This window comes from Euprymna scolopes, chromosome 28 (genome assembly GCF_053919585.1).
Source record: "Euprymna scolopes isolate OS-2025 chromosome 28, ASM5391958v1, whole genome shotgun sequence".
Taxonomy (NCBI): domain Eukaryota; kingdom Metazoa; phylum Mollusca; class Cephalopoda; order Sepiida; family Sepiolidae; genus Euprymna; species Euprymna scolopes.
In genome coordinates, this window is record NC_136509.1 from 59,521,708 (window position 1) to 59,544,935 (window position 23,228).

The 23,228-nt window shown below is 35.3% G+C and overlaps 1 protein-coding gene across 2 annotated transcripts in view; it reads right to left on the reverse strand.

Moving 5' to 3' along the window:
- Positions 1-23,228, reverse strand: part of LOC145249667 (RUN domain-containing protein 1-like) — a 480,843-nt gene that overhangs the window by 444,752 nt on the left and 12,863 nt on the right. The gene's annotated exons all lie outside the window — the stretch shown is intronic.

Consider the following 23,228-nt stretch of genomic DNA (forward strand, 5'->3'; position numbering starts at 1 on the left):
CTTATCGGCGCGATGTGAGTCGACTGGGGTTTTTTTCTTCACCGTGTGATCTCAGTCCAACTATCTCGTGCCAAGGTATATCCATTGTTTCCTTATCGGCGCGATGTGAGTCGACTGGTATTTTTCACCATGCGACCTGGGACGCAGTGTCTATAGTTTGAAAAGAAGAATCGCCACGCGTGTGATCGCGTCTGCGCTCTCGGTCCAACTGATTAAATTTCCCGCTTTTTCTTTGCTTCCAGACCGGAAAACTGGGTCATCCCGTCTGGTCTCGCTTTAACTACGACTGATTGTGATATGAGAGTGGGAGGGGGGTTGTCTGCTTGATTAATATATATATATATATATATATCACAAATAAAGAGGAGGGAGGGTATAGCCATTTCTCTTAACAGTTTGTTATAAGTGAAGTAAAAAAAAGAAAACATAAAAACGAACGTTAAAACTTAAGCGAGGGGGGGTAATCAAAACATCAAAAAAAACCCACAAAAACACTAACGTAAGGCAAACGAACGATGTTATCGAAAAAACAAAATAGAAAACAGAAAAACGAACGTTAAAATCAAAAAAAAAAAAAAAAAAATGGGTTAAATAAGCCTGTTTCGATATTAAAATTTAAAAAAAAATCAGTGGGTACGGAGTAAAAAAAACCCCAGAAAAACGAACGTTACGTGAAAAAAGGATTAAATAACACTGGTTCAATATTTAAATTTTAAAAAATCGAAAAAAAAAAAAAAAAAAGAAGACATCTCACACCACGATTCGAACTCAAAATGTTTAGATAATGAACTGAGCCAACGTGATGTACATAAAATTTAGTCAGTTCTTCAACTATTTAAAGTAAATCAGGTCATGACGTCATCTGACGCATGCGTAGAACCGGTCATCGTCACAAGAGGACCGTTTTTGTTGTCGAAAATAGTTGATTTCGGGGTGAAAAAAATTAACATTTTTGGACAATTTTTCGGTATTTTTCGGGCGAAGTATGGAGCTTCAATATGATACAGAGTTTGTGAAATTTCGTTGTGTCTGTCGAAAATTTTTAGCGGACACACAAACACACATACAAACATACATACATACACACATTTTCGCTTTTATATATATAGATGACAGAAATTTTACAAAAAAATTCAAATCGTTTTCAAAATTCCCTTAATTGTATTTCCACTTTTTCACTGTACCAAATTTTTTCGCTACACAAAGACTTGATTATATAATGGTATATTTACAAACACCAATTCCACGGGAATCAGAATTGTACTTGGTATCGGAATTGGAAAAAATTTGGGAATCCTCCCAACACTAGTTATTTCTTTTCTAAATTTCATCTATAAATAGATTTATTTACACAGTTATTATTTCATAAATTGTTGAGCAGATAAATAAAACTTCACTTCCATTCAATAATCTTCCTTCTCTTATTGGTAATTTATTGGCACAAAAGATTTTCAAAGACTAATACACAATTAGATTTTTGCCAAAAGAGTAATATGTTAGTGGAACAAATTACCTAATCAAGTTAGAAATGGCACTAATATAGAACATTTTGAATGAATTCAGTAAAAAAACATTTAAAAGATTCTGTGAAAATGTATATCAATATTTTTAAAACGTTTCTGTATTTCATTAAAACTTGAACTGAAGTTTAAAAAGGAATAAGTGATAAATAAAAATGAATTCAAGCAAAAATCTTTTTGTCTTTTCAAATACATTATATTTAAAATAGTTTGATAATTCATTATTCAAAGTGATAGGATGAAAAATTCCAGAAAACCATAGGAATATTCTGAGTCAGCACGCAGCAGTTGTTGCAATTGATTTCACTTATTAACCTCAATAAGGTTTAATCAACTTCATTTATGTTATAGTTTGCAGTTGTGGTTGTTATTGCAATGCTGTGATTAAATCTGCTGTCTACTTTCTGGATTGTAACAGTTGCTTCTGTTGCCTACAGATTATTTTATATTTCTTGCCCCAACACAATGCCCTATGCTGCGGATGAACAGACCAGACTTACGATGATATATATTCATGTTAGACCCTCTGTATAATCACACTGGTGTTTGTTCAGAGATGTACTGGCGATCTTCTTTCACATTGTGTTCTACAGTTCTGAAGCGCTGCCTCAGAATTGTGTGAATGAACATCTATCACTGTCACATTTTCAGAGTTCTGTATTGGCTAACTATTGTGATGCTCCTTGTATTCTTTAATAAGCTTAGTATCCTCTGTCTATTGCTAATGGTTTCATGACCATAGCTTAATAATAAAGGGAGAAAAAAAGCCTAACATCATATAAGCAGGCTTTTGGAGTAAATAATAGTTTAATCTAAGAAATCTTCCACTCATAATAATGTATTATTTACAGAGTTTTGTAACAAGTATTTTCTTGGCAAAATTGTGAAAATTCTGTGAATTCAACTTGTTTTCTTTTTGGTTTTACAAATGAAATCTAAAAAATAAAATAAAAATTTGCATCATTATTATACCACTTATAACCACTTATATGATTCAAAAGGATTAGAAAATTGCATTAAATTTGGTATGAAGCATTCTTGAATCATCAGCTCTGCTAGAACTAATACTGTCAAAATTATATAATAGTAGGATATTGAGCAGATCTTGTTACATCCTTCTTTTTTTTTCATGTCATGAAAGCCTGCTATGATACTTCCTGATAGCTACTGCTTCCACATCTCCATTGCAATTTTTCAGTACACACATTATCATATCATGACCTTCAAGGTATTCAAGGAGTGCGTGGAGCTGCAGCTAAAATTTACAAATGTTACATTGTCAATAAATGAATGCTATATCCTGGAGTTCCAGATTTCACCTGGCTGGTTGCAGGATAGAAACAAGATAGAATGGACGTCTTGTCCTGATGAAATCGACTTGGGAAATGATGTGCATTTAATGCTAAATCCTCTGTGCAAAGATTAGTTAGATTACGGTGTGCATGTCAGTAGTGTGCTAATCGTTTGTGAATCAATATGCCAGCTGAACTACAACTTGACATATTTTCTCTTCAAAATTGAAATTGCTTTTTTGTCAGGTTTTGTGAAAAAATTAAAAAATGGAGTCATCTCCATGTGAGGGAGACAACTCCGTTTTTTGCAATGCAAATGTGCACTTTATTGGCATTATTCGTCCTATAGTCTACTATATTCATGTATAAAACATGTGCAGAGTGACAAGAAAGCAAAATAACAACGTTCACAAACTTTTAGTGGTTAACTGCTTGTTTAGATAAAACAAAAAAGATCTAACTTTGATGGCCGATAGCGTGTTTTGTGTTAAGTGCATGATTATTCCTACCTTTGTCCATCACAAACAAAGATTTAATAGTCAATAAAGTAATTATCTTGTAATTAGTCTATTTAAAAAGTGTTTGTTAAACTTGGTTGGATTCAATAATAATTTTTAATGAAGTCTTTCGTTTTCTTTTAATTTTTTATTTATGATGTCAGCATCTGAATAAAGTGCAAAAGAGAGAGAGAGAGAGAGAGAGAGAGAGAGAGAGAGAGAAAGAGAATGTGTGTGTGTGTGTGCATATCATAAATACCAGAAAAGGTCAAAGGTCAATCTTTTAGGCATGCAATATATAAGAAGAGAGCATATCTCAGGTTTTCTTTCTTTCATTATGCCCAAAAGGAAAATATAAAAATCAAGAAAATGAAAGAAAGAAATAAAAACATTTTTTATTACAAGTAGCAGAATCAAAGACTTCCAAGAAGCATTGAAATCAAGGAGATTAAAATTAAAATGCTAACTTGAGTTGGAAGTGCTGGCATACGAGAATATCCTCACATATAGAGTTAGGAAAAAATATTAAACATCCAAAGTAGAAGAACTTGGAGAGGAAAAAGGACATGTATGAGATTATCATAGGTCGGATTAAAAAGATGGACTACATTTGCTGGTATAAGCTGGAGGAAGATATACAGGATGAAAGGATGGTGTAACTTGGTATAACATTCTCACAGAATTAAGCCTAGAAAATGAGTGGGAAAAATAGGATGGGAAAATCGTTAATAATTTACTTTAAGATAAATTTCAATCATAAATTATTTCAGTAGGCAGTTGATAGGAAGGAAATTGTAAAAAACAAACATGTTTTAGTCGGTTTTATAGAATTTTATTAGGTGATAGACATAGGCAACGGGGATTTATTATTATCTGCAATCATAGTGATAAACTAATTATAAAACCAATAAGCCTCCAAATCTAATTGAGAGCCATCTGAAACTAATCCGATATGCTCTATATTTAGAAATAAGGTAATTAATAAGATACAGAAATAGAGAAGAAGGCTTCTGATGAGACTATGAGTTCTCAATGTTATTGTAGCCAATGGAGTTACAAGGGTGCCTTAAGGGAATTCAGGAAGAGATTTCGATGGAAGAGGCCAGGACACTTCCAATCAGGTCAGTGACATTTCCACCAGAGCAATGCACCAGTCCACAACTCCATCCTTGTCAAGACTATTTGATCAAGATGGGCATCAAGACAGTCCTCACCCTCTCTATAGTCTAGACCTTGCTTCCTATGACTTTTGATTATTCCTTAAGCTTAAGGAAAACCTTAGAGGCTGTCGTTATGAGACAATTGAGGAGATGAAAGAGGCTGTGGCAAGGGTCATTGACACGCTCACACAAGAGAATTTCGATGGGGTCTTCCAGAAGTTGCACTGCAGTCGGAGGAGATTACTTCGAAAGGGGCTAGATTTTCATGTGTGTACTATCAATAAAAGTGCCCATATGAAAAGAAATTAGGAAACTTAGTGAAGGCACTTCGTAATTACTGGACCTCTAATAAAGATGATAAAATGACTTCATTTAAACTGAACCAGATGCCTATCTTCTATCTTCTTTGCCCATTCCCCACTACAGACATGCATTTTAATATCTTTAAAGTTTTGCCCTTAGATAACATGGGTAATACTCTTGAATTTTAAATATGAGACATACAAAATAGTTTTAGGAATATTTTTTAATAAAAGTGAATTAATTTCATCACATGACAGTAAGCTAATTTCAATTAATATAAGCATGATAATCTATCTATATATAAGTGGCTTTGTGTGTGTGTTTGTGTGTGTAACACTATCAAACTACTCTGTCAATTTTTGGTCTACAGACTTGAAACTTATATAGGGATTCAGATTTGTGGAACAAATCTGATTTGGTTTTTAGTTAGTAAAAAATAGCTGCTAAGGGGTCAAAATTGGAAAAAAATTAGAACTTGGCAGGTGTAAGTCGACTAAACGTGTATCTTCTATGCATGTGCAAATATATATTTACATTAAATTTTAAAGTTTTGATATATATTCATGTTAAGCCCTCTGCATAATCACACTGGTGTTTGCTCAAAAATGTTCCGCCAATCTCGTTTTACTTTGTGTTCTGCAGTCCCAAATGTACTGCCTCAGAATTGTGTGAATGAATATGTATCACTGTCACATTTTCGGAGCTCTTAAACGTTGAAGAGCTACATGTTCTAGTCTCGATTCTAGCTGATGGCACTCAATTCATTTTTTTTTTATCTTTTGAGATCATTACTATATATTGGGTACAATATAATAATCAAGAGAGTATTGGCTTTACAATAATAAACATGAAATCTGCATGAATTAAAATATATCATATTTAAGCATATTTTATAACTGGGCCATGCCCGGTGGCCACTACTATATATTGGGTACAATATAATTATCAATAGAAAATTTGCTTTATAATAAATACAAAATCTGTATAAAATATAATATCATATTTAAGTGTATTTTACGACCAAGGATCACCAGATTATATATATAATTGGACAATTACATTTTCGTGTTTTTATCTGTTCTTTTATTTTTGAAATTATTGTGGGGGTAACGATGGAGTGAGCAGCTGCGTCCAAACCAAACTTCATGTCCACCTGGGCAACGCCGAATGTCCATGTCAGTCTAATATAGAAAAGGGAAAATGTGTGTGTGTGTGTCTGCCAAAAACTTTTGACACATGTTACTTTGCTTTACAGGTTTGAGCTTGTCTGTCTACTACTTTTTTTTTTTTTTTACACCTCTCTCCACCCGGGCTGGCAACTACATCTAATTTATTTTTTTTTTTAACGGCTGAATATCCTTACTACACCACCTTCCCACACCTGGGCAACACTGGGTACCCCCCCCCACCGCTAGTCTTCTATCTATCTATATATATATATATATACATATATATAAAAGGCAAAAGCGGCGCGCATTTTTGTACGTCCCACAAAGGCTTTTTTGCGGGGGGGGGGGGGTACTATGTCTTAGAACTGTTTATACACCCCCTAGATCGTAATATCTACGATTTGCGAAGGCACATTGTGTCTAGATTTATTTTATTTGATTGACTTTTGTAAAATTTGCGCTATTTCATTGTGTCGCATGTTTGTTCGGCTTTTTAGTATAAATAAAGTGAAACTATTTTAGCAAGGTAATTCCTCGGCCTTCCTGCAGGGGACATCCAGAAAACAAATCAGCTTTGATTAAAGCGATGAAAACCGGCATACGAGACAATTGGTATTCATTTGGACACTCCTCATTTTTTTATGGGGAGCTGTTTTTCCCCCAACAACTTGGGGAAACAAAACCAAAAAAACTGCCTCGCAGCAAAAGTTAAGTGTGAGATTTCATTTCCCCTATGGCATGATGTTTGATACTCTCAGGTGTGAATAATTTGACTTAGACGTATTTGGTCCTTGGGTCGTCTCTTCACGTCGAACAAGAGGTGGTATCGCCAACAGCAAGCTCACATGCATGAGCACCAGAGATATCCACATCGAAGTAATCAAATCGATGAACACCTCCAGTTTCATCAACAGACTCGGGTGTTTCTTTGCTATTTGCAGCCCATGTAAACATACGTCCCAATCGCAGGACCAATTTTGTAGGTGCCTGCAAGAAATTGGGCATTGAGTCCAATACAGATATGAACTATCACTAAGTACTTAACAGAGCAAAGCTGTACCTGGTTATTCAACCCTCCTCATGCCCCTCATAGGGGAGGAACTTGGGAAAGAATGATGGCCAAAAAGATATTGGACGCTTTGTTCCTTCAACACAAACAGAGGTTGACCCATGAAATACTTACCACCTTCTTGGCAGAGGTCACCTCCATAATCAATGGCCAGCCTCTTGTCCCAGTGTTGACAGACCCAGATGAACTCGACATACTTACACTCACTACCCTACTCACTCAGAAAGTAGGTATATTCTTCACATGTGAACACAATTATAAACTCCTCAGATGTCAATGGAAATTTATCCAACATCTGGCTGAAACTTTCTGGAGCAGATGGAGAAGAGAATACTTGTCTTTAATCCAAACACATACTAAGTGGAGATCAGATAAACCCAACTTGGAATCAGGAATTGTTGTGTTGCTCAAAGACAACCAGAAACGAGTGGCCCTTAGGATTGATTACATGTGTGTTTTCCAGTGAAAACAACCTAGTGAGGAAAGTGGAAGTCAAGATTTTCAGAAAAGACGGTGCTAAGCTCCTCCTTAGACCCATTACCGAGACTGTCCTTCTTTGTACAGAGAACTAGAAAACTTATGACATCTAAGATGCCAGGCAAGGAGTATTATATTCCTCAGTTTAGTCCCTTCAACAGTTATCTCCCTTAGCCAGACCCTTTTTTTATAGAGTTCTTCTGACTTGATACCGGCAGGTTGGTCGGTGTTTTGTTCCCTAAGTGTAGTCAGCCGCCTTTTTAGCCCCACATGGCTCAGTTTTTTTATCTTCTGCTATCCTTTACCATTTTAAGCCATCTCTGGTAAAAACATTATATATTCCCTTCTTAAAGACACTTTTTAATACTTTAATGTTATTTTTTTTATATTATTTCATCTTAACTACAAACTTTGTTTAATTTCCTTACCCACATGTCCGGCCCCCTAACTTCTAGCTGTGTTGGTCATTTTCTTATGCATATGACTCCCCATTCAGCCATTTATATGATTTGGGACAGAGCAAACAAAAAAGCAACCGTAATAGAGGTCAGTGTACCAATGATACAGGGCTTAACAGAGCTGAGAGGGAAAAGATAACAAAGTATCAAGGACTTATGTATGATATGAAACGAAATTGGAAATTAAAAGACGTTTCAATTATACCAGTCATCATAGGAGCAACTGGGCTTATGAAAAAGAACTTTAAAAAGTACATAGCAAGCATACCCGGTGAACCAAGTGCAAGTGAAATACAAACGATTGCACTGAAAGGGACGGCTAGAATCCTGAAAAGATCTCTTGGTTGGACTCACTAAAATAGGGGTAAATGTCAGACAACTGGTTGGATGTCCCATCCCCTAGAAGAAAAAGTTTAAGAAAAATGAAAAAAAGAGAGAAACCATTTATAACTTCTCACTTCTGGACTTTTCTCTTTGTGTTCTGAATAATGCTTTGTTTTTTTTTTGTTTTATTTCTTTCAGTTTTTTAGCATATCTACTCTCAATAAACCCATTTATAGGATTTTCTGTCTTTAGAATTTTCATTGTCAGTATGTGTTCGAGGATCTATGTTTACGGTGGGCTTTCCTGAGGCCACAATCCTAATTGGAGAAAGGTCAGCTGATGGTCTACTTGTGATGCATGTCTGAAGCTCCGCATAACCTCTTGTTTAGCTCCCCCTTACCGAAACTCTTAAAAAAAAAATATGACGACAATACAATCTAAAAATAAGCTTAAACCAGGATTAGGGACAAACAAATTCAACTTGCCTCCTCCCTTGAGGCTCTCATTCACAAATATCCGTGGGCTTAGAACTAACTTAGCTGATGTTGAAGCATTTCTCTTAACAAATACCCCGGATATCTTAGCACTAAGTGAGACTAACCTACACTCCTCCATTCCCTCTAACCACTTTAACATGCCTGGATATCTCCCACTCTGCCGTAAGGACTCTGACAGACATATGCACGGACTTGGAGTTTACATTCCCTTGACTAGAGAAACAAACCTAGAAACAGATGATCAAGCCTTTATGTGCTTTAGACTAAACATGCAACACAATATTAGCTACTATTATTTTCTCTACCGCTCTCCCTCGACTCAGGACTGCTCCATAATAAACAAAGTATCTGACAGCATAGACACGGCACTGACCCTCAACACTAGCGCACAAATACATGTGTTTGGTGACTTTAATGTCCACCACAAAAACTGGCTTGGATTCTCTACTCACACAGATGCAGCGGGCAGCACAACTCATAGCTTCGCTATATCTCACTCCCTATCACAAATTGTTACGTTTCCAACCCGTTTCCATGACCAGGAAGAACAACACGCATCACTTCTAGATCTGTTTTTGACCACAGTTCCCGATGACTGCATAACGAAGGCCCACAGCCCACTCGGGAACGCTGATCATGCAGTGATAATGGTTGAAATCGCCCTAAACTCTAGACCCAAAACTGAAGAGCCAGTGCTCAAAACAACGAGATATTATAATAAGGCTGACTGGGAAGCCATCAGGGAACTAATTAGAGATGCTCCATGGAAAAATATTTTCTCTCTCCCTGCTGAACAATGTGCAAACGAGACCACTGACTGGTTCAAAACTGCAATCGAAGCGCATGTTCCCATGCAGAAATTTTATAGTAAGCCCCACTCTCCCCAATGGTTTACGTCGACTTGTGCAACTGCCATTGCTCAAAAGCAGCATGCATACCGTAGGTTTAACCGACATAAGTCCAGTTCAAACAGACTGAAGTATATAGAAGCTAGAAATAATGTTAAGAAAGAAATAGCGACAGCTAAGAGAGAATTTACGGAAACCACTAAAAAGCGCATCGAAGCACAAAAACTAGGAACTCGAGACTTCTGGAAAATCTACAACAGTGTAGTAAATAATGGGCAATCAACAATTCCCCCACTAACCAACAATCACGAGGTTGTCTCCTCAGCAACCGACAAGGCTAACATGCTTGCCAGTCGGTTTGCCTCAAACTCCACACTGGACCTTCCAACCACCCCCTACCTGACTTTCCTATGCGGACAGACGCCACACTAGACGATCTGAAAACCACCCCTGCTCAGGTGCATGCTATCATAAAAAACCTTGATACCTCAAAAGCATGTGGACCCGATCTTATCCCAGCTGTGCTATTAAAAAAGTGCTCAGCCGAAGTAGCTTCAGTTCTCTCCAAACTCTACAACAAATGCCTTAATGAAGCTTGCTTTCCGATCTGTTGGAAAACTGCTTCTGTTGTACCAGTATTCAAGAATTCTGGCGAAAGGACAGACCCATCAAATTATCGCCCCATTAGCCTCCTCCCACTTTTTGCCAAAATATTTGAGACCATAATTAACCATGCTCTAGTCCATCATCTTACAGATGCTAAACTACTGACTGACAAACAATATGGATTTAGACAAGCCCGTTCCACAGCAGACATCCTAACTGTGATCTCTGAACGTATATCCCATTCACTGGACAACGCGGGGGAGGGCAGAGCGGTAGCTCTAGATATATCTAAGGCTTTTGACAGGGTATGGCATGAGGGTCTCCTCAGTAAAATCAGATCATACGGTATCACTGGTAGAATACTTAACATAATTAAATCCTTCTTAGATAAGAGAAAAATCCAGGTTGTCCTCGACAGTCGTACATCTAAACAATATGATATAAATGCGGGGGTGCCCCAGGGTTCTATCCTTGGACCTCTATTGTTCCTGATATTCATAAATGACCTCCCCGACAACATTGCCTCTGAGATGGGTATATATGCTGATGACACTACACTCTATGGCAGGCACGACAGGAAGACGAATGAACACATTTCTAAAGAAATGGCAGAAACACTAGAGGAAGACCTCCAATCTGTAGTGGAATGGGGACAAAAGTGGTTGGTCGCGTTCAATGCTGCCAAGACTAAACTAGTTTCATTCAATAATTACAAGAAACCCTCTCTACCACCCATAGCAATGGCCAACGACTCTTTATCTGAGAGTCCATCTTTCAAACTCCTTGGCCTAACGTTCACAGGAAACATGAGTTGGAACAATTACATTGAAGGCATTGCCAGGGCCGCTGCAAGAAAGGTGGGCTCTCTCTACCGTGCTAGAAAACTACTAACACCCGAAAGTATCCTGTACCTCTATAAGGCCACCATTCGCCCATGTATGGAGTATTGCTGCCACATCTGGGCTGGTGCATCTGCTACTAGTCTCTCGCTCCTTGACAAGGTTCAAAAGAGAGTCGCAAACCTGATAGGCCCTGAACTGGCATCTAAGCTTCAGCCTCTGTCCCATCGACGAAATGTTGCATCCCTCTGCCTTTTCTACAAGTATTTTAGTGGTGAATGCTCTGACGAACTGCAATCACTTGTGCCCCCACGACGTGTGCACCCTCGACAAACCCGACAGGCTGCTAAATCCCACCCCCACACTGTAGAGATCCCTAGATGTAAAAGATCTTTTTACTCCAATAGTTTCTTCCCCAGAACCGCTAGACTCTGGAATTCCATCCCAGGTCCCTGCTTCCCCAACAGTACTGATGTGCAGAAGTTCAAGTGTAACGTGAACCGACACCTTGCTGCCCAAATCCCTACATAGTACCCCAGTAGTTGTTGCCCCTGATAGTAGCCCCCTACACCAAAGTGGCAATTTGCCTTGTTTGGGGTGAAAATGTAATAAAAAAAAAAAAAATAAATAAATAATCAAACACGCTTCTTGGAGACAGTATAAACATAGTAACTGCTAATTTAACTTAACATTTAATTAAGTGTCTGGTCATTATTATGGCTTTTTTTCCTTTATTAAATAAAATTACAAAATACAAAGTACAATTTCTAATTTTTAAATGAATATAATTAAACAAATAAGAAAAAAAAACGAAATTATAAACCAACTACAAATAAGTAAATAACTATAAACTGAAGTTCTGCACCTGCTGTTGCTCTACTTCCTCTTCTGTTCTTACTGCCTGCCTCCTCTGCTCCCATAGTCTCCTCAGTATTTAAAGTTGAATACTTTTAACGTGTAATGTAGAAACATTAGAGTTTCTCCATTCTCAGTACACAGCCTGTTTTTCGTAGGTTCATAAACATTACCACTTGTACTAAAGAGCTAAAAATATTTAAGCGCAATACCTTCATCTGTGGAGAGTAAAAACTCTCCACAGAAGAAGGTATTGCGCTTAAATATTTTGAAGTTGGTTTACTTAGCAGTGATAAGGTCTCCTGTATCTTCTTCCACCACTGAAATGGATCATCACCTCTTGTGAGTAGTGGTAAAGCTACATAATCGTTCTTTTATGCACTTAAGCATAAGGGATTTACGCCTTTTGTGTTTAGATTGTGATTCTTGTAGTCAATGGGAAAACGTAGTAATCATTAGTAGTTAAAATTTGATAAATTGGATTACTTAAGGGGATGGCTCATCAAGAACTTGTTCACGTTGAACTTGAAGACGACCATATTGTAGTCAGTTGGAAAGCAGGAAAACAGAACAGAGTTCTATAGGCATGCAGTTTTAAGAAAGAAACTTTGTTCATGAATCCATGTTTAGGTTTAGGCACAGATAAACAGTGAGGGAAATTATTGATAGTGGTTTCAGCTAAACGAGTGTTTTTTTTGTGAAAGTCAGAATATAGATTGGAGCTAAGACAGGCACTTGCCATGAAAATAATAATATACAGAAGCTATGTGTTATGCTACCAGCTGTGTCTGTGTAAGTAGAGAAACGAAGCCAATTACTGTGATAGACATTAAAGTCACCAAATATGTGTACTTGCACACTAGTATTAAGGGAGAGTGCTGTATCTATGTTGTCAGAGACATGACCGATTAGGGTACAATCCTATGCTAGTTTCAGCTTAAGTCTAAAGCTCATAAAAGCCTGGTCGTTTGATTCTAGCTTTGATTCTATAGTCAAAGAGAGGATGTTTCAAATATAGACTCCAAGTCTGTGCCTATGTTTGTCTGAGTCCTTATGAAAACCAGTTAACCAGGCATGTTAAAGTGGTTAGAGGGGATAAACAATAGACTACACTCCACACAATGTCCCAGCAAAGGCTAGACCATGCTGCTGTTTATCTTTAAAAAGAGACTCATACTCTATGAGAATTAAGAATTTGATAAATTTATAGTTTATCAAATTGAAATTGTAATCAATTTTAGTTTGTTGCCATGAGATAAAAATTTTCGCTTCAATACAATTGCTGCATGACTTCATGTGGAATAATGACAATCAAATTAATCTATTCATAATTTCTCTTCTTCTAACACTTGAGACTACTGCTTTATTAACATAGTAACTTAACTCTTTTAGCCACATTAACTCCATCTTTTGTGACACATCTTTGTTCTGCAATAATTATTAATTTCAGCCACCAGCAAAGTTATTTTTTCAATATATTAAGTAAATCTATTTTGAATTCATTTGCTATTAATACAATTTGAAATCATATTTCGTTCTTGTAAATAAGGTGTTGATGTTATTTAGATTATTTAAAATGGGCTGTTGCCCTATTTATAACATTGTAGCTACTGTATTCTTCTGACCTTCTTTGTGCTTTCTGCTATCTATATAAAAAAAAAATGTGTGTATCTCCTAAAAGCTTTTCGTATTGGATCGGGTCGAGATTGGTACCATCTGAAAGAGCAATGCCTCGTTTGCATATGTGAGAATCAAAAAACAAAACGCTCAATTATTTCATATAGAAATAAATGTTTATAACAAGGGAGGGTCAGAAAAAAATTGTTTCTTTTTTAAATGACTTTGACAAGTATGCATGTGCATCAGGCATTCTTTCTTGAATTGGTTTACATTTTTATTTAAAAACTGACATTTTGCTGACAGCATCATTGGGCAGTGGATAACAAGGTCATGTTGTAAGCTTTTAGTTTTCACATTCAAGCCCACGTAACATAATTTTGCCAAAACATTTTTCTTATTTTGAGGCTTACGTAATGTGATTTTTTTTCTTTTAAAACAAAAACTGAATTATTTTCAAGTTCGCTTAAACTCGTATTTTGTGTTTTTTGGGGTTTTTTTCACAACTCTCTCCACCCAGGCTACGTCTAATTTTTTTTTTCTGGAGGTTGCTTAATATCCTTACTACATCATCTCTTGACACTCGGACCCTCTAGACTAATATATAAAAGAGAAAATGTATGTGTGTGTGTGTGTGTGTGTGTGTATGTGTCTGCCAATTTGACAGATGTATCTGACCATGACAAAATTGGTATTATAGAAAGATCAATCTTTTGGATGAAAAATATGTAAAAATTGTCCAAAAAAATTAATTCTGTGCTGGTCAACTGGGTCGTTTTTTTGCAAAGAGGGGCCACTTTTTGCCTCAACATTTTTGCAAGTCATATGCCTAGCAATCTCAATGTACATTTAAAAAATGTTATTTCAACCCATTGTGATGTCATAAGTCCTTGTGGCTGTGACAGTTAGCGCGTTAGCTTTTTTTCACTTCCTTTTCCTCTTTAGCATTACAGGTTCAAGCCTGCTTGCCTACTGCGGATAATTTTTTTTTTTTTGTGGTCGCACGGGCACTTACTGCTATTTTGATTGAAACAAAAATTAATTAATTTTTTTTTTAAGGGGTTGCTAAATATCCTTAGTATACCACCTCTCTCCACCCGGGCAATGCTGGGTAGCCATTATTTAAGGAAATGAAAGGCTTGTTACTCAAACCTATAATTAGTGATATGGTAATTACTTTTTTATACTAATTTTTCAGCTTGAAAAAATAGCAAAACAATTTTAAGGGTTAACTGCTCTAAAAAGCAAGAATGTCTGAGGAATGATGGATCATTTTACATTAAATTTAAATGTGAAACTGATCCCCCACTCTAAATTATTTTGTTTTTGTTGTTTTTTTGCGTCAAAATTCTTAGAGTGTTCACACATAATCGCCTGAAAAAGTAGAATCGTATTATTTTTTTTTTTTTTTTTATTAGCTGCTAGAAAGTCATTTCTAGATTAAAATTTGAAGATTGAGTATATTTGAAAGACTAGTATATCTTGAAAGATCCACTATTTTATAGAACTACAAGTTGAATTAACTTAAGTTTTAAACAAAAATTTATTTTCCGTTTCTTTTTTAAGCATGTAAACAAATTTTTGCTAGTTTTAACATTTTTTTCTGGAGGGAGAGTTATGTAGTGTTGGATTTGTTGTCATGAGCCTATCCTCCTAGGTATTATCTCCTCCATTTTTTGTAATAATTATAATGTAGTATCTGTGGTCAGGGATTAACAGCACATTCAGTTTTTTTTAGTAGGCAGAATTGCATAGTGTCCATTTTGTTGTATTGTAACTATCTTTTCAGACTCTTTAGTAGTAGTTATAATATTATAATGTAATAATTTTCAAACAAGCCAATATAATTTTATATTAATTTGAAAAAAACTGCAGAGTTATTTATCAAGATTTTCTGGAGTTTACTTTAACTTATGATGTGGGTGGATAGACCATGAGATCATTGCCATCACTTTCTTTGGGAGGGAAGGGATTAGTGTAGTATCTTTTCTGTTATTTTGAGATCATCCTCCCAAACATTTTATCCTCTTTTTACTGTCAGTAAGGATAATGCACTCATTATTTGGTAAGTTTGAGAGAAATGTACTGGCTTTTGCTGGCATCTTCTACGCTATGAGTTAATACAGTTCACAGGCTATACGGAGAAGCATCCACTTGCACAAGTGTGAGTTTGAAAAGAGGTTAAAATGATTCAGAAGCTCTGCTGTACACAGCATTTTTCTTGTCTCTTCAAAGACTTTCTGTTGGCAGACTTTCCACTTCCAGCTGCACCTTTTCTCATTAGACTGTGCAGTGGCTCAAGTCATGTAGAAATTTGGTAATTGAATAACAACAACTCCACAGTTATATCGTCAGTTATTGTTGAGAATACTTGTATCTCTTTGTCCTAATGAGGGCATGGACACATAAATATGACTACAGTTGTCACCCATAGGTGGGAGAGATAATTGTACCATGGGCAGAGAAGATTAACTCAAAACGTTAAGGCACTAAAAAAAAAAAAAAAATGATATGTATTTAAAGAAAAAGATGAAGGATTTTTATTCATTTTTTTTTTAAATGATACGGACTTCTCAAAGCGAAAGTCAAAATAATAGAAATAAATGTTTGTCACATCTAGTTGGAATTGACTTGAATTTAAATTGTCAAATTATGGAACAATTTATTTACTTTCTCCTTTTCTTTAATAAATTGTTATGTTGATGTTTTCTTTTTCCTGTTCTGCTTTGGATCACTTACTCCTTTTTTTTCTTACTCTATGACTGTTAGACCCAAGCTCATGTGGTGTTTCAGAACATCAGTATTTTTCAACTCAAATGAAGAAAACACAATAGCAGCACTTTGCACCAAAAGGTTAGCCACATGACCAACACATGTGTTTAATGTGCGTCAATGTGCATGGTTGTTTGTGTTATGGGGTTGATAAACGAAAGGAACACAGGATTTTTAAGAACAAAACATGGATTCACATATATTACAGGCAAAGTGGGTTGAGTAATACCATTGCTCAACAGTGGGGCGTTTGCACACGACCGGCTTCGTCGCGTACCAATCTCCGACTGCCGGGCACCGTTACTCGATACCAGAAGTTACGTCATGAGATAGTCCATTAATCCCATGGAGAGGTGTCTCCAACACCCGCCTTCCAAGCTTTTTCAGTACCTCTTCCTTTTAGGGTTTACCATCAATGGCTCGGTAACCTTTCTCTTACGGAACAACTGCCGTTCAGTTCAGTTCAGGTATTGGTTGAGGAGGTTCAAGATCAAAAGTTTCGAAAAGTGTCTATCGGCTCATTTTCCAATGGACTGTCGCTGGTTTCAACTAATCGACATCTTTTCAGTTGTTTCTGGTGATGTTTGTGAGTATATGTTGGTCCTTGGATGATACATACCATGTCACCGACTCTCTTAGTAAATGTACCCACCTCCCAGAATGATGTGTTGTTTTTATAACTATTGAGAAACACTCTTTCACCTAGTCTGAAACATTTACTGGGTACATAAGTGGTCACCAGTGGCCTTGACTGTTTGGGTAAGAGCTTGTCAAAAACGGATCTCACTTTCCGCACAAACATCGTTTCTGAAGGTGAGACTGCTGTTGGTGTGTTCGGGTTGGGTGTAATCCTATACATGTGTAGAACTTGTTGCTCTGACTTGGGGAATTCTTTTGACATGGGTTTTTTAGCTTCCAGCTTTGCAGTTTCAGTTTCTTTGTTTCCTTTGGCAGATCCGTTGAAGCTTTCTTTTTCAATTTCTCTGTTGCTGCGAATGGGACGTTTTGTTTCTTCTTGAAAACGGGCAGAATGTTTTCTTTTAGTTCGAATCTTGCTATAGCCTTTGTACATTTTCCTAGTCCTGGTGAGAATACTTCCGGAAATTCCTCTTTTAACTCGTCCTTCAGTTATTGCGCTTTCGTAGACGGGTCTTCTACCCTATAATAGAATTTATTCATAGGTTGGTCCCACAATTTGAATCGCTCCATACAATCAGTACCGAACAGGTTTTTGGATGTCCTATGTACATACACTTTCACTTTTTTAGTAACACCATTTAAGGTCACCAGGAGTGTGAGCTCTCCCTCAAATTCCACTTTATCGTCTGTCACAGCTCAAGCTGATTTGCTCGTCTCTCATATGGTTGGTTTCCTTAGCCTTTTCCATGTCTTAAGGTTAATGATGGACAGGTCTGATCCGGAATCCGATTGTAAATGCAGTTTTATTTGCGATGTTAACTGTGATATATTTGCACCAGTTCTTATCGGAATCCAGGTCAAATCTAGTCTGTTGGACGCTGTTCTTGACCTTGTTCTTCCTGCACTGGGTCGCTTTGTGGCCCTTCCTGCCACATTCGTTGCAGTACTTATATTTGTAAAAAGATTGACTCGACCAATGTTTCCTACCGCAGCGATAGCACAAGCTTGTAGGGGATCCGGGTCTTGTGACTGGATGGTACTTAGGTCTAGCCTGAATTTTCTTACTTCTAGCTTTGCTTTTTCGGGGTGAGTATTTTTCTGGTCTGAATGTCATCCTTCTAATGACTGTTGCGCCTGCTTCCTTACGCAAACTACCTGTTGACAATCTTCAGCCAACTTCTGGAGGGTGAGGCCCTGTTTGCTCTCAAGTCTAGAAAGAACATGTTGTCTAATCTCAGCGTTTTTGGATGAGACTAGACCCTGCGCAAAAATTAAACACTTGAAGTCATCTGTTGATAAATCAGATAGACAGAAATCATCGTAGTGTTTATTTACCACAAACGCAATGGTTAGGTAGTCGTCGTTGCTTTTTTGCAGGTTCAAGCACTTCCATCTTCTATGAAAGAGCATAGAATTCGGGCTGAACAGTTCAGATAAAAATTTGACCGCTTCAGAAAATTCCAATTCACTCTTCCTGGGGAGAACATTCGTCTTCCTGGGGAGAATATAATCCACAAACTTGCTATGTTCTGTGGTCCCTAATTTCCTCAAAAGTAGGCGAACTTTCTTAGCGTTGCTCCACTCTTGACAATCCATGGTGAATAGGTCCTCATATCTCCGATAGAAAGCGTCAAACGTCCCCTCCAACTCCGGTTGGTAGTTTCTATAATGTTCCATATTGTACTGTCGTCCCTGTGTCCCGTTCTATCGAATATTTTTAACAATAGCTCTTCTTGTCTCTTTTGTTGAAGTAGCATTCTCTCCTCCAACGTTTGTTGCCTCTCTTGAAATTGTAACTGGAGCTGTTTATCACGTTCTTTTAAATTTTCCTCAGCCTTCTGCTAGTCCATCTGGGCTTTGATTAGCTGTATTAATACTGCTTTAACGTCCTCCATCTTTTAATGGCTATTTTTCCAAATGCATGAAAGAAAAAATTTATTTCCGTTTTTGACTGGAGAAAAGAGATAAAATAATAAAAAAAATAAAATGTCCTTTTCTTAAGTGTGTGTGTATAAGGAGGGAGCCATGTATCCTTGGTAAAAACCTTAGAGATAACCCAATATGAGGGTGGACAAAAGAAAAAATTTTACTTGCGAAACACCATGTGATATCATACAGTTGCAAAAGAATAAAAATACTTGTGAAATTGTCTGGCAGTTAACCAAAATGGCTAGTTTTTTTGTTTTTTTTTTAGATGTGTGTGTGTGTGTGGATGAGTTGTCTCCACACGCCAGAAAAGAAAAAGTTTTTCACTTTAGAACCGACAGTTAAAAATAGAATATTTCAGAAAATTCCACTCCATGAAAAAGTATTTTTTTCTTTTAGTCCAAGTAAAACGAAAAGGGGGGGAAAAAAACATTTCTCTCCCGTTAAAATAATGCATAAATTAGCAGCAAAAAACAAAGGCAAAAAAAAAACTTTTCACTTCATTTGAAAAATGTTCAAATTTGCATAAGAATAAACTGTAAACAGTTACAATAGAATTGTTCTCAAGGTGAAAATTGGGTTAACATTTTTCATTTTTTTTTGCCTATTGGCAACCAACGTAATTTTTAAACATTACAAAAAATGCGTTTCGTACAGTTCTTTCAATTTAAATATAGAGACAAAAAGATTAACTTACATTTGAGTCGATACTTTGCCTTGGTTCGTTTCTGGGTTTTTTTTATTTTAGGATTTAATTGCCAGCCGACTTCTTAGCTTGTAAATCCGAAATACTTTGAAAGTCAATTAGAATTTTGTTTGTTTTCCTTTTTTTTAACCTGTGTGAAAGTCGAATCCGATATCGCCAGTTGTTATGGAGTTTGACGGTAATAAACGAAAGGAACATAGGATTTTTAAGAACGAAACATGTATTTACATATATTACAGGCAAAGTGGGTTGAGTAATACCATTGCTCAACAGCGGGGTGTTTGCACACGAATGGCTTCGTCGCATACCAATCTCAGACTGCCGGGCACCGTTACTCGATACCGGAAGTGACGTCATGAGATAGTCCATTAATCCCATGGAGGGGTGTCTCCAACAGTTTGTTACGTTGATTTTTTTTCGTTTTAACCTCAAAAAAAAAAAAAAAAAAAAAAATTCATTTTTTTTAAATAACTAATAACAATAGACTTTTGATTCCAAACCGAATCGAACATAAATTCAATCAATGTGCATGTGAAACTCTTGATTGTGATTGATTTGGTAAGGAATTAATTCTATTAATTTAAGAGCGATGTCTACTGTAACAACACTCTTTCATGAATACAGGGCGTCTGCAGCCAAAAAGATCTTAAACTAAGCTAGGGAGCAGGAGACCTTTCAAATGCAACTTTGACGCTACTAGTCAAGTTGACGAGCCCAACAGCCGAAAGGTCTCAGCAGCAGTAACAGTAATTCAAACAACTTTTTTCAGTGCTACCTTTGCCACACTACTTATCCAGCCCACAAACTACTTCTATGCAACTACTACTGCCTGCCTGCTTCCTGAGACTACCCTTCTACAACCAACAGACTCTAACTCACTCCTGTAGTTTCCAGCTCCTCCTGCAGCCGATACCTGTCAGGCTACCCATCAAGCTATTCACTCCAGAGCCTGCCAATGTCCGGCTACCCATACCAGAGCCTTCTGAAGCCCAGAAGCCTTGTTCCAGTACCCACTGTCATCTGGTCAGTGCCTACTGACGTCCCACAGCCCTGCCCCAGTATCCACTGTCGTTTGGTTACCTCCTCCAGTGCTTACTGACATCAAGCTGCCCTGTTCCAGAGGCTGATTACAATCTAACTCAGACTAACCACAATTTCCAAGCCTTTCAAATCAGTGATTTGCATTTATTTCTTTTGGTAAATAAATACGATCTGTCATCTTTAAACATATTTAAACTTATGCTCTTTAGTTACCGAGCTGAAATAACATTATTTAGAAAGCTATTCTTAAGATAGGGAGGAGGGGGTTTTGTAATTATTCTGTACTTTCACTTAATTTAATGAAAAAGATATCTTGAATTAAACTTAAAAATACGATTTAAAAAAATAGCTGAGTAACAAAAGTGCATAAGCATGATTTATTATTGATGAAAATTTTTTTTAAATAATTAGGGAAAAATAAATTTTGCTAAAAGAAAAACCAAAAAAAAAAAAACAAGAGTGTTCCAATTATAACACAAGAGATTTTTTTCTGAAAATTTAAAACCTTAAGCAATTTAAGCAATACTCAATTTTCGTTGTCTTCAAAAACTTTTTATTAATAATTAATGTTCTATCTAATCGTTTTTCATAATTTCAAGATATTGGCATTACTGTGACATGATAATTAAATAGATGCCATTGGTTTTACTTAAAATTCAATATTTTGATTTTCGAATTTCGCTCTAATAACAAAAAACACCAAGAAAACTTAATATATTCTAATTTTTCCATAATTAACCCGAAAAGAATGTTATATTTTTCACAAGCACTGCAAAAAGTCCACTGTTTACTGCTTCCTTTTTACAAGTATGGGTGCTCAAAACAACATTGTTATGACACCACGTTTTTTAAACAACATTGTTATTATGTTTAAAAAAAAAACAAAAAAAAACATTGTTATAATAACGTTTTTTTTTTAAATACATTGTTATAATAACACTTTTTTTAAATACATTGTTATAACACTTTTTTTAAATACATTGTTAATAATAACACTTTTTTTAAAATACATTATTATTATAATAACACTTTTTTTAAATACATTGTTAATAACACTTTTTTTTAAATACATTGTTGATAACACTTTTTTTTAAATACATTGTTAATAACACTTTTTTTTTAAATACATTGTTCATAACACTTTTTTTTAAATACATTGTTCATAACACTTTTTTAAAAAACATTGTTCATAACACTTTTTTTAAAAACATTGTTAATAATAACACTTTTTTTTAAATACATTGTTATAATAACACTTTTTTTTAAATACATTCTTATAACACTTTTTTAAATACATTGTTATAATAACACTTTTTTAAATACACGTTTTTTACATTGTTATAACATTTTTTTAAATACATTGTTATAACACTTTTTTTAAAATACATTGTTATAACACTTTTTTAAATACATTGTTATAATAACACTTTTTTTAAAAATACATTGTTATAATAACACTTTTTTTAAAAATACATTGTTATAATAACACTTTTTTTAAAAATACATTGTTATAATAACACTTTTTTTAAAAATACATTGTTATAATAACACTTTTTTTAAATACATTGTTATAACACTTTTTTTTAAATGCATTGTTATAATAACACTTTTTTAAATACATTGTTATAATAACACTTTTTTAAATACATTGTTATAACACTTTTTTAAATACATTGTTAATAACACTTTTTTAAATACATTGTTAATAGCACTTTTTTTTAAATACATTGTTAATAACACTTTTTTAAATACATTGTTAATAATAACACTTTTTTAAATACATTGTTAATAATAACACTTTTTTTTAAATACATTGTTATAATAACACTTTTTTTTAAATACATTGTTATAATAACACTTTTTTTTAAATACATTGTTATAATAACACTTTTTTTAAATACATTGTTATAATAACACTTTTTTTTTTAAATACATTGTTATAATAACACTTTTTTTTTAAAAATACATTGTTATAATAACACTTTTTTTTAAAAATACATTGTTATAACACTTTTTTTTTAAAAATACATTGTTATAATAACACTTTTTTTTAATACTTTGTTATAATAACACCTTTTTTTTAATACTTTGTTATAATAACACCTTTTTTTTAAATACATAGTTATAATAACTCGTTTTGTTTAAAAAATACAAAGATTTCAAATTTCATGCAAATTCTATGGGGAAGAAAACTTAAAATTTTTTTATTCTGAGGATGTAGTTGAAAGCATACCACGTGACAAAGACGAGCACTTTTTAATCAATCAACGCTCAAAGAAAGACTTAATTTTCAAACCGTTTTCGCAACTTGCCTGGGAACCTATCGAAAAATATATAAACGATGAGTAAACTCTTCTCATTCACTCACTCTTTGCTCTTTTCTATTTCTCGCGTCAACATTTTGTTGCTACTTTCTTGCCAGCATGACAAAACCCACCTATTCGCATGTACACATGCACACAGAGAATAATGCCGACATTATGACGCGCACAGAAATATGTACTTTCCACCTCTCTTTTCTCTTACTAACGTCATCGTTGTTACTTGTTCTTGCCAGCATGACAAAACACCTATTCACACGCATGCACACACAGAGAGAATAATGTAGATATT